Consider the following 14,036-nt stretch of genomic DNA (forward strand, 5'->3'; position numbering starts at 1 on the left):
AAAATGATCAGAGAAGTTACGGGGCCAAGCAGATGTAAAGGGATGTGAGGGCGGGGCAGGGGTTGCTGGTGAAATTAAATCGTTTACACTTCCTCTCTACAGAGCACTACTTTTATTAATATAAAAGCAAATATAGACCTGATTCTTTGATGGTATTGCTTTTAACTATAAGTTTGGAAACGTGCGTAATGTCTGTGCATGTCACCACTAAGATTGTTCAGTGGCTAACAGACAGACAAGTTGCCTCATTACATTATTCAAAAGCACAGATGTTAGACAAAGGAGCCCTCTAGTCCACACTGGCATTCAGAAACAAACTGCAAGTTGAACTGAAATCCAAATCGATGCTCATTGGCAGAATAGAACGGCTCTGGTAACCCTGAGAAGAAACTCATCAAATGAAGAGACTGAACATTCTGCTGTAAAAGTAGTTTGCTTATCATATCTGACCACACCTAGAATACTTAGTTGAATTAAAAAGATTACATCAATCACAGAGATTGAAGACAAAACTTTCAGAGAAACATTTTTTCCCAAGGGTTATATAAACACTCTTTTAATGTACTAGTGCCTAAGAGTTCACTGACCACTAGTTTATTCATTGATTCAGTAAATATTTGTTGAACTAATGAAGAGAATGTTCTGCTTCTTTAGCTCTGTCTCTTGCATTTATGACTGAAGTTCTCATGAATTACCCCCTTTCTATACTTCTTACGACAGAGGCACTTGTGGTTTTTCTGGTAACCAGCAATAAATTTTACGTGATGTCTCATATGTTGTCCACAGCTGCATCCTTTGCCCTACATCAGCTTTGTTCTACCTTCACCCTCCACTGCCAACTTCCACTACCTTGTTAACTCTTGAAAAGCCTCCAGGAGGGACACAATAAGAAAAAAAGTAAGAATGACATTTGCTATAAAGAAAATGAGAGTAGTAGTGACAGCGACTAAGTAACTAGAATCATGAGAAGAGGGCCATTACTTTGCCAAGTCTAACTACTTTACCTGGTTGTATGAGAAAGTTATTTTTGAGCTGAAATGGAAATGATGAGAAAGAAGACACTCTGAACAAGAGCATTCCAAGCAAAGCAACCAACAAGTTTTTCCAGTGTGGCCAATGCAAAGTGAGTGAGGAGGTTAATGGTGGGAGATGAGATCAAAGTGGTGGTCAGAGGCCACACCATGTAGGGTTCTATAGGCGAGGTAAGGGGACTGGATTTACCTTGGCTGCTGTGTGGTGTATGGTCTATAAGGAACAAGACTAGGAACCAAGAGACTCAGAAAGATGCTATTGTAGTCACCTGTGCAAGAGTTGATAGTGTCTGGCCTAGGCTGGTCATGGTGTGAAAGACTAGATTGAGGATCTGTTTTGGAGCTTGAGCCAATAAGAATTGCTAATGAGGTGGGTAGGGTCATGAGAGAAAGGGGGGAATCATTGGAGACTTCTATATTTATGGTGTGAGCAAATGAGTAAATGGTGTTGTGGTCAACGGGGATGGGGAAATGAGCAAGAGGGGAGCAGATTTCCAGAAGAAAAACAAGACTTTCCTTTTGGACATGTTGGATTTAAGACATCTGTTAAACCCAAAAGGGAATATTGCCAAGTAGGCATTGTGTCTATAAGTCTGTAGCTTGGGACAGAGGGTCCTGGTAGAAACATAAATTTGAAAGTCATCAGCCTTATCTATTTTTTTAGAGGCTAGGTAAATGAAAAAGACTAGCAAAGATATTGAGCTATTCCTATATCAATTTACTGTCACTTTCCCCGGCCAAGACTGATTCTGCATCTATTCCCTTTGCATTAACATATATCCTGCTCTTCTGCTATTCACCAGTTCATCCTAGAATGAGACTTTTCCTTAAGGTGCCACGTAGAGCTATTAAAAGCTCAAATGTTGTCTCTCTCTGGTTTCAGCACTGAACATTTCCTCCATATAAGAAGTCGCTCATGGATCCTATTCATAGCTCCAAAATGAAAGTCCTCTGCCCCAAATTACTTACCCATTAATTACTTCCGAAAGCCATGAGATTTCATTTTGCTTTACTTTTTCCCATACATAAATTCATTGGAAAGATCTGGTCTGTTTTGGTTAATTTGATCTTTTAGCCATGATGAAAATCTTCCTCTGCCAGAATTCAGGATTTACATTTATTGTCTCACCATAGATGTGATCAGTGGTGTTTTTTAAATTAACACATCCCATAAAAACAAGTCCAATATATGAATCTTAAGCTGCAGGTCATCTAGTCTAGTTCCAATATTTGAATGATATTAACCCTTAAAAGTATAACTTAAAATTTCTGGTTCACCTCCGGATGTTTCAGATAATTCCGACTCTCTCTTTCTGTGGTTATTCTTTGGATGATTTTACTCCCTGGAGTATTATTCCCTGGAGTTCTGGGGCTCTTATTTCTTTTAGAAAAAAGAATGTCCTCTCTCACTTTGCAGAATTATATCAGGACTTCTTGTCCCCATCCCCACAATCTCCACTCCAAAACAGCCAATGAAGCTTTTCCCTGTGGGAAAAAGACCCATTCCCACCATCTCAACAGCAAAATATTAAGGGGAAAAGATTAAGGCTAACCTGAGGCAGGTAGCGTGCAGGGTCCTCATTTCTTTCAAATAAATTTCTGTATGCTTTCGAAATTTTCTAATCCCCAGGAGGTAAATGATTACTCAAAGCCTTTAGCACTTACATTATCAAATGTGAGGATTTTATTGGCTCAATGGCTTAATTTTTAACTTTACTTTTACTGTTTTGTTGACAAGCAGGTCAAACTCACTAAACCTTCCTCATGCTTCAAACCCAGCTGAGGTTATTTACATCTTCCCTGACCTTCCAATCAGAAGCAATGCTCCTTTTTATAGGATCCTGACACTCCATGCCCTTGTTTACAGCGCTGTCACCTTCTCTGGTCTCTCAGGGTTATTATATTCTTCATGAGAATGGGGAATGTCTTGTCCCTTTGGAGTCCTCTCTCTACCATCCTCCTGTTTCATAGACCTAGGCTCTCCACAGAGTGGAGATTTAAAATATTTTGGTTGACTTCAATGATTTTTCTGGTTTTCTGATTATAGCTATTTGCACAAAGACCATTGAGTTTTCTGTGAAAATTAACACCCTGTGATTCTTTTTCTCTTTGTAGCAAAACTTTTCAGGAGACTCATGCATACTTGTGATCTGTTTCCTCACTTCCAATTCTCTCTTAAGCCGACTAGAGACAAGACAGCCCTTGTCAAAGCCATCACAGACCTTTGTGCTGGCCAGTCCAGTGGTCACTTCCCAGGCCTTCTCTGTCAAAGCTTGATCACTTCATCACTCACTCCCTCTTGACACCTTGTTTCACTTGATTGTCACACACCATTCAGGCCTGATTTTTCTCGTGCCTTATTGGTTGCTCCTGCAGAATCCTTTGTGCTGAATCCTCATCTTTTCACTAACCTTTAATGCTGGTGTACCCAGGACTGTGTCCTTGGACTTCTTCACTATCTAAATTCACTCCAAAGGTGATCCTATACACTCTCTTTTCCTTACATGCCCTTCCTCTGACCTCTTCCCTGAACTCAGAACTTCATCTCTTCAGCTGCTTTCATCTCTTATTGAGGCTAGATTTCCAGCAAGCTCTGCAGGTGCAAAATCACAGTAACTTCTCTGCTGTCCAGTGAGCTACACATGTGCTCTCCCCAGAAAGATCTGGATCTCAGTCCTGGGTGTTCTCCTTCAGCCCAAGGGGTAATAGCTACTCCTTTTATCTCTGCTATTCCTCTATTATTTAGAGTTCTCTTTACTTCTTACTAGCTAATTCCTCCTTTCTCCAGTCCTAAGTTAGCAATTCTTTGTATTAAACTTTCCATATTCAAATAATTGTGAAGTTTTTCTCTCCTGACTGGATCAACTGATACAACCATAGACTTCTCTTTTGGCATATTACTGAATATTGAGCCATTGGATCATTGTTTGGCCTTGTGTGCTAATTACTTAATGCTCTCCTAGAAATGACTTCTAATATTTAATGTAGGAAATAGACCACTTGCTCTGAACAATTTTGAGCATGTTGTCTTCAGTAGGTTTCATCATACTATTATATTTTCTACATAAGCAGCAATAAATGTATTTTTGTGTAATTTATTTGTGGTTCCATTTTTTTCTCCATATTTTCCAGAATTTTTCTGCCTCTTTTTGGAAAAAAGAATCCTGCAGTGTATAAGTATATATATATATATATATATATATACATATACACACACACACAAAGAGAGAGAGAGAGAGCACATGTGCTCAATTCAAGGAATAATTGACTTTCATAAACTTGATTATTCTTAGCTATTGAATTATGTCATTTCTCCTAATCATATGTTAATCTTTTTAAAGAGCCTTAGACTTTTCTTCACAATGCTATGACACATTTTTGGTATGTTTGTCCCAAATCTCTGTAGTTCTTGTTTGTGTGTGATAATTAGTGAATATATGGATTACGTTGTCTTGCTTCATAGCCTCATAGTTAAAAAAGACCTTTTATTTTGTTGCAGTAATGTATTTGGATTTCTGTTTTCAGTTATTTCTTTAGATGTTTCTCTACATACAGTGCAAGAAATCAACTGCTTGGAAAATACTTTAACTAATATTCCTGAATATAACACAAAATGTCATCACATAGTGATGGTGATAAATATTTCTTGTCGCGTTCCTGACTCCTGGAATGGTATCAATATTTCACCATCAGACATGATATTGGGCTTAAGTTTGAGATATAGTTGGCCCATATGTTAAGAATGTTAGACAACAAGTTACATACAAAGGAAATCCCATAAGGCGGTCAGCTGACTTCTCAACAGAAAGCTTACAGGCTAGAAGGTAATGGCATGACATATTTAAAGTTCTGAAAGGAAAAAACTTATAGCCAAAAATACTCTACCCAGCAAAGTTATCATTCAGAATGGAAGGAGAGATAAAGAGCTTTCCAGACAAGCAAAAACTAAAGGAGTTTATCACCAATAACCTAGCCTTACAAGAAATGCTAAAGGGACTTATTTAAGTGGAAAAGAAAAGACAACTCATAAGAATAAGAAAATTACACAAAAAAATAAATAAAATCACTGGTAAAGGCAAATATAGAGAAAAGATAGCAGATAAACCACCTATGAAGCTAATATGAAAGTCAAAAAATGAAAGCACTAAAGTTATCTACTTCCGTGATAAGAGGATAACAGATGCACACGCACAAAAAAGGAGGTTAAATATGTTATCAAGAACATAAAATATGGGAGGAGGGAAGTAAAAGAGTAGAACTTTTAGCAAGTGGTCAAACTTAAGAGATCATCAACTTAATATAGATTGCTCTATACATAGGTTATTATATATGAACCTCATTGTAATCACAAACCAGAAACCTATTATAAATACAGAAAAAAATTAACAGAAAGGGATCTAAACATAATACTAAAGAAAGCCATCAAACCACAAGGGAAGAGAGCAAAAGAAGAAGAAAGGAACAGAGAAGAACTACTAAAACACCTAGACAAAAGTAACAAAATGGAAATAAGTACATACTTGTCAATAGGCTAAATGCTGCAATCAAGAGACATAAGGCGGCTGATTGGATTAAAAAAACCCAAGATGCACATATATGCTGCATACAAGAGACACACTTCAGACCTAAAGACATTCATAAGCTGAAAGTGAAGAGATGGAAAAAGATACTCCATGCAAATGGCAATGAAAAGAAAGCTGGGGTAGCAATATTTATATCAGACAAAATAGACTTTAAAACAAAAACTGTAACAAGAAACAAAGAAGAGCACTACATAATGATAATGGGAACAATCCAACAAGAGGATGTAACACTTACAAATATCTATGCACCCAACATAGGGGCACCTAAATATATAAATCAATTATCAACAGACATAAAAGGAGAAATAGACAGTCACACAATAATAATAGGGGACTTTAACACTCCACTTACATCCATGGATAGATCATCAAAACAGAAGATCAATAAGGAAAGATTGGCCTCAAGTGACACATTATACCAGATGAACTTTGTAGCTAAAAAAGAATATTCCAAAACCACAGAATACACTTTCTTTTCAAATGCACATGGAACATTCTCCAGGATAGATCACTTATTAAGCCACAAAACAAGTCTCAATAAATTGAAGAAGATTGAAATAATATCAAGCATTTTTTCTGACAACAATGGTATGAACTAGAAATCAACTATAGGAAGCAAATCGGAAAAATCACAAATACATGAAGATTAAACAAAATGCTATTCAGCAATGATTGGTCAACAAAGAAATCGAAGTAGAAATTTAAAAAATCTGTAGGAAAATGAAAATTAAAATATAAGATGCCAAAATTTATGGGATACAGCAAAAGTGGTTCTAAGAGGGAAGTTTATAGCAATATAGGCCTACCTCAACAAACAAGAAAAATCTCAAATAAACAATTTAACAGCACACCTAAGGGAAGTGGAAAAAGAGAACAAATAAAGCCTAAAATCAGCAGAAGGATGGAAATAATAAAAACCAGAGCAGCAATAAATGAAATAGAGACTAAAAACGAAATAGAAAAAAAATCAATGAAACTAAGAGCTGGTTCTTTGAAAAGATAAAGAAAATTGACAAACCTTTAGCTAGACTCACCAAGAAAAAAAGAAAGAAGGTTCAAATAAATAAAATCAGGAAGGAAAGAGGAGAAATTACAACAGGCACCTCAGAAATACAAAAGATTATATGAGATTAGTACAAAAAGCTATATGACAACAAATGGGATAATCTAGAAGAAATGGATAAATACGTAGAATCATACAACCTTCCAAAATTGAATAAAAAAATAGAGAATTTGAATAGACCAATCCCCAGAAAGGAGATGAAGACAGTAATCAAAATCCGCGCCCCCCCCCCCCCACCAAAATAAAAGCCCAGGACCAGACAGCTTCCCTGGTGAATTCTATCAAATATTCAAAGAAGACTTAATACCTATTCTTCTCAAACTCTTCCAAAAAATTGAAGAGGAGGACAGATCCTAACTCATTCTATCAGGCCAGCATTACCCTGATACCAAAACCAGACAAGGATAACACCAAAAAAGACAATTACAGGCCAATATCACTGATGAACATCGATGCAAAAATCCTCAACAAAATGCTAACAAATCGAATACAATACATTAAAAAGATCATACACCATGATCAAATGAGATTTATTTCAAGGATCCAGGGCTGGTTCAACATGCGCAAATCAATCAATGTGATGAACGACATTAACAAAATGAAGAATAAAAATCACATGATCATCTCAATAGATGCAGAGAAAGCATTTGACAGGATACAGCATCCATTTATGACAAAAACTCTGAATAAAATAGGTATAGAAGGAAAATACCTCAACATAATACAGCCATATATGACAAACCCACAGATAATATCATACTCAATGTAGAAAAACTGAAAGCTATCCCTCTAAGAAAAGGAACCAGACAAGGATGCCCACTTTCACCACTCTTATTTAACATAGTATTGGAAATGCTAGCCAGAGCAATCAAGCAAGAAAAAGAAAAGGGATTCAAATTGGAAAGCAAGAAGTGAAACTGTCACTATTTGCAGATGACATGATTTTATATATAGAAAACACTAAAAAAATCCACCAAAAAACTTTTAGAAATAATAAGTGAATATGGTAAAGTTGCAGGATGCAAAATCAACATACAAAAATCAGTTGCGTTTCTATACACTAACAACAGAGTAGCAGAAAGAGAAATTAAGAATAGAATCCCATTTACAATTGCAACAAAAGGAATAAAATATCTAGGAATCAATTTAACCAAAGAGGTGAAAGACTTGTACTCTGAAAACTATAAACATTGCTGAAGACACAAAAAATGGAAAGATATTCCATGCTCTTGCATTAACATAGTTAAATTGCCCATTCTACAGATTCAATGCAAAGTTCCAAAAACATTTTTCACAGAAATAGAACAAAGAATCCTAAAATTTATATGGAACAACAAAAGACCCAAATAGCCATAGCAATTCTGAGAAAAAAGAACTCTCTGATTTCAAAATATACTACAAAGCTATAGCAACCAAAACAGCATGGTACTGGCACAAAAACAGACATGCAGATTAATGGAACAGAGCTGAGAGCCCAGAAATAAACCCACACATCTACGAACAGCTAATTTTTGACAAGGGAGCCAAGAACATACAATGGAGAAAGGAAAGTATCTTCATTAAATGGTGTGGGGAAAACTAGACAGCCACATGCAAAAGAATGAAAGTAGACCATTATCTTACACCTTACTCAAAAACAAACTCAAAATGGATTAAAGATTTGAATATAAGACCTGGAACCATAAAAATTCTAGAAGAAAATATAGATGGTACACTCTTCGACATCAATCTTAGCAGCATATTTTCAAATACCGTGTCTGACTAGGCAAGGGAAACGATACAAAAAATAAACAAGTGGGACTACATCAAACTAAAAAGTTTCTGCACAGCAAGGGAAACCATCAATAAAATGAAAAGACAACCTAACAACTGGGAGAAGATATTTGCAAATCATATATCCGATAAGGGGTTAATATGCAAAATATATAAAGAACTCATATATCTTAACAATCTAAAAAACAACCCAATTTAAAAATGGGCAAAATATCTGAACAGACCCTTCTCCAAAGAAGATATACAGGTGGCCAAAGGGCACATGAAGATGTTTAACATCCCTAATTATTAGGGAAATACAAATCAAAACTACAATGAGATATCACCTCAAGCCCATCAGAATGGCATAATTAACAAGAAATAACAAGTGTTGGAAAGGATGTTGAGAAAATGGGACTCTCATACACTGTTGGTGGGCATGCAAACTGGTGCAGCCACTATAGAAAACAGTATGGAGATTCCTCAAAAAATTAAGAGTAGAATTACCATACAATCCAGCTATTCCACTGCTGGGTATTTATCCAAAAGACGTGAACACATGAATGCATAAAAGATATATGCTGTCCTATGTTCACTGTGGCATTATTCACAATACCAAAGACTTGGAAACAACCTAAGTGCCCATGAAGGGATGAATGGATAAAGAAGAGGCAGTATATATACACGATGGAATACTACTCAGCCATAAAAAAGATGAAATCTTGCTATTTGCGGAAACATGGATGGACCTTCAGGGTATTATGCTAAGTGAAATAAGTCAGAGGGATAAAAATCAAATACCACATGATCTCACTCATAAGTAGAAGATAAAAAAACAGCAACAAACAAACAGATAGATACAGAGATTAGATTGGCCATTACCAGAGGGGAAGGGTGGCAGGAGGAGAGTGAAAGGAGCAACTGGGCACAGGTATGGCGATGGATGGTAATTAGTCTTTGGGTGGTGAACATGATGTAGTCTACAAAGAAAGTGAAATATAATGATGTAAGCCTTAAATTTATATAATGTTATAAACCAATGTTACCACAATAAAAATAAATAAATAAATAAGATTATTAGTAAATTAATTTAGACCTCAAAAAAAAAGAACCCTATTAGTCTTGTTTTACTAAGTACTTTCTTAATGTAAAGTAACTAATAATTATGCACATATGCCCTTTTAGCAAATTTTAAATTTAACGCACTTTTTTGTGTGTTTTTTAGGTTTTTCTTTTAGCACAAACATTACATTTAATTTGAAAAGAAAAACTAAAACAAGCTATAGAAAATATTGCAGAAAATTGGGGAAATTTGAAAATAGAATGAGTAGTAGGGAATTATTGTTGATTTTCTTACATATGATAATGGTATCAAGAATATCCTTTTTTGGAGATGCATACTGAAATTGAAGTACAATCCCATAATGTGTGCAATGTGGGTGTTCATCCTACTATTCTTTCAAATTTATGTTTTAAAAATTTAACAATAAATAATTGAAAAATTAATGAAATAAAAAGTGAATGATAGTGTTGGGAAGGGATACTATTAACAATAACATTTTCAGGTTAAATATAATTTTTGTGGTCTACTCATTTAAAACTTCCATGCAAATCTCGTATGTTACATATACCTAATTTAGTTTACTGGAAAAAATAGACTAATTACTATCAAGTCAGGGTTAAAGTGTCTGGTATTAAAAAATACATCACTCTTTCATTGAATAATGGGCTTTAGGAAATTGTATTGGAAGACAGTGAAGTAAGGAAATGATTTATTTATGTGCATCTTAAGATGATAAGAAGGATATTCTGAGGAATCATAACATTGGTGTGAAAAAAAGGGCGAGTAACTTAAAACAATTTGTTAAAGTAAAACACAAAATCTATGGATGTGTTTGTACAAAATATTAGTCCTAAGAGAAGAATTGAGAAGTCTTTGTGCCTGCTGGTCTTTCCTTGGATAATAATGTATCAGTCTTGCCCCTGCTACTCAGCTCCCTAGTCATTTCCCTCTGAAGTGAGACCACGTCAGAGAAACTGCTGTCATAAGTTTAAGTAAAAACAACTCTGAGTTTTTAGTGAAATGGATTGTTTTTGAAATAGCAAAAAAGACAAACTCATTAAGGAAAAATATCAGTTATGTCGCACATATTGTATACGCCTTATTTTACACTTGCTTTAGCTTTAGAATCAAGTACGACAAACTACAATCACACCACCGCCCTCTGGGATTTCACCACAGTTCTTAACCACTTGTAGGGTTTTGCTTTTTTCCATACTTTGGATTGTCTTAAAATCATTAATCTTTTACATTTGCTCTCTCAGTCGGAAGAAAGTAGGTTTTGTTTACATAAATATGAGGTCATTTAAATATAAGATTCTCTCTCAAACTTGAAAATTGATCATGGATATGTCAAAATTACAAGGCAAGTTGTTACATTCTGATATTTACCCAGAACAAAATGTCCATGTAATTCACTTGACCTCGGCCTCAAGAGCCACAGGGCAGTGCAAAATTAATTTTTATGGAGAATAACAATGAAAAAAAGGGAATGAGGATGAGCCCTAGGTTCTCAATACTGTTGGTGGTGAATTGGAAGAAAGATGTTAACAGTTTTTAAATCTTTTGGCTTGGTATTATAAATCCCATACTATAGCTTTCCAAATGTTAATATATCTTAAGTTTCTTGGAAGGATATTCCTGACTTGAAGATATTTAAAGAATTTATACAGTCTTGGAGGTGTGGCGTTATTTGCACATGCCCTGAGGGCTTACTCTCTTATCAGCCAGTTGAGTTGAAAGCTCAAAGTTTACATAATTCCTACCATTGCTTTTAATCCAATCATCATTGAAGCATAACTCCTTCCATTATTGAAGTACAAGCCCTAAAATAAGATTTCTTCACCCATCCACTATCATCTACATATTTGTTCTTTCTCAAGAACTGTGTTGTTGTCACCAATGCCTAAACAATTGTACTTCGCTCCTTTACCCTAGACTATCTCCACAAATGACCCAGCCAAGAAGGATGGCAATGTTACTGCAAGACCCTGCTGTGTGGGCTACTCTGCCTACTGGCGGGAGGTGCTAAAGAAGATCCACTTCCATACCTGCGTGCTCCCTGCAGCCATAAGCATCATGGGTTCCTCTGTTGGTGATATTCTCAGTGAACTGCTTTGGGAGGCCCCTATCATTTAAATCAAAGATTCTTTTTAGAGTACTGAGAATCTATAAAATAAAAGTTGTGATAAATTATAGTATCTCTTTTTATTGGCAGTCTATTGCTGAGAATCAATCAATTGCTATGCTGAGTCTGTCTCCCGCATTGTGACTAAAGGAAGATGCAGTACCCACTATAACCTAATCACCAAAGTGACATACCATCACTTCCGCCATATTGTATTCTGTTGGTCACATAGACTAACCCTGGTACAATGTGGGAAGGGAGTACACAAAGGTGCCAATATCAGGAGGCAGGGATTATGAGGTGCTATCTTAGAAGCTAGCTACCACACTAGGTACAAAATTAAGTCTTCCAAAAATATGATACTGTCTTAGAGTTGATCATGGTTAAATTTATGCTTAACAGATTTGTCTAATATCCCACAGCAAGACATACGGTGGTGATAAGGACTTTTTTTTTGGCAGTTTCCTGACTCTAATGAACAAGAAAACCATTATTTCACTATTGAATATAAATGCTGAGCTTGCTTTTGGGATATATCCATTCAACAATTTTTAGAATTTATCCCATTATCCTCAGTTTACTAAGGGTTTTTAACTTTAAAGTACCTATAGCAAGTATTTTCAAACGCATTTTTAGTAACTGTTGTTATGAATATAATGCTTTATCAGTATTGACTTACTAATTTGGTGAATCACCTTTATGGATGTCCCAGTATTGAATCATCCTTGTATTCTGGAGAGGAACCCTAAGGCAGTCATCAAGGACCCCAGCTGCAAATGAGCTGCTTTAAGATCATCAGATATCAAAGTATTTTCAGAGCAACTAAGTTTCCAAAATAAGAGCTGTGATTAACTATGTTTTCCTTGTTTATATGTTAGTGGCTCTGAATCACACAGTTGATTTGGTAAGACATGACGCATTTTCTTGTTGAATTTATTATTTTCAGATATAGCAAGCATTGATCAGGTGGATTACAGTTAATTTTTTTATTATTAGTGTTTGAAAATCTCCTCATTGGTCGTTCTCTCTGTCTTTGCTCAAGTCAAACACGCAAATTTATTTCCAGGCAAGTCTTCTAAGACTTGTGAAGCACTCTTGTGCAATGGCACTGTTTCTAGAAAGCCTCTGAGGATTTGTTAACTGGATGGAGAATGCAAGAGGCGGTTTTTCAAAGAAAGGAGGAGCTCTAAAGAGACAAAGCAATAAATGTCCCCACAGTGCCCCTGTGTTTTAGTCTTTAGGACCTTTAAGCTACAAGGTCGTAGTATTGTGACCACTGAGTCAGTCTTTTCTGGAAAGATACCAGATGATCTGTTTTTGTTACTTTGATAATTGTTATCCTTTAAGTCTGAGATAGAAGAATCTGGAGCCTGAGAAAAAGCCTCTAACTTAAGAAAGTCTGGAATGGGAATAACGAACAAGTTTTACTTTCTCTCTATTTTCTTTATGCAGGGAAAAAGAGTTTTTCCCATGATCTGTCCTCCCTCCCCCAGGAAACATGCTGTGATTTGAGGCCAAAGGACTAGTGAGTGTTAAAAATATTCCTTTGCCTCTCATTGTCCCCTGTACATGCATCGCATTTAAAGGCCTCTCTCAAATGTATAGCTTATAGACAGTGATGTGCTGGTAAATGTTTAATAACTGGCTCTAATAGAAAAACGAATACACACATACATACACACAACACATACGCATATATACATACATACATATATATGTTAATTCATGATACTGCTTGATGGTTAATTTAAAAATTTCTGTTAAATGTTTCTTTATATCGTTTTAGAAATAAATTTTAAGCTAAAGTCCTTCCCTGATTTTCAGGCTAGATCTATAACTTCAAAGGAATTGCTATTTTTTACAAAGTCTACTATTTATTTTTATAATTTTATTGCCAACAATAGTGTTACAAAATCAAACTGCAAATAACTGATTACTATCCATTTCATCACAGAAATCATTCATACCATTGACCAATGAGTATAGTCCTTCCCTAAACTTGGTTCTTTTCTTTTCATGAAGTAAGAAAAAGTATGTCAAAACATTGCTCAGATGTCAATGACATGAGCAACTAGTTTGCTGAAGCAGATAATAGTTTTCGAATACCAGAAGAATATTTCTTTAATATTTCAGGCTATTCACAGTATAATAGTTACAGATACATCACACTTGTTTTCTTCAAGATGTTCTTAAATCTAGATAATCAACAAAACAAGTAAAGTCCCGATTGATAATATCTGTTGATTTCCATGGTGTAAAACATCCCAGCAGGCTGATTTCCAGTCACCAGCACATCTCTGAAATCAGAGCTGGAAAGAAATGCACAACTGCATGTCATTGAATGGCATTTCTACTACTCAGATAGAATTTGATGTAAATAACCTCAAAATGCTAGCAAATAATAAGGAAGTGACGAATA

Source organism: Equus quagga, chromosome 15 (genome assembly GCF_021613505.1).
Source record: "Equus quagga isolate Etosha38 chromosome 15, UCLA_HA_Equagga_1.0, whole genome shotgun sequence".
Classification (NCBI taxonomy): domain Eukaryota; kingdom Metazoa; phylum Chordata; class Mammalia; order Perissodactyla; family Equidae; genus Equus; species Equus quagga.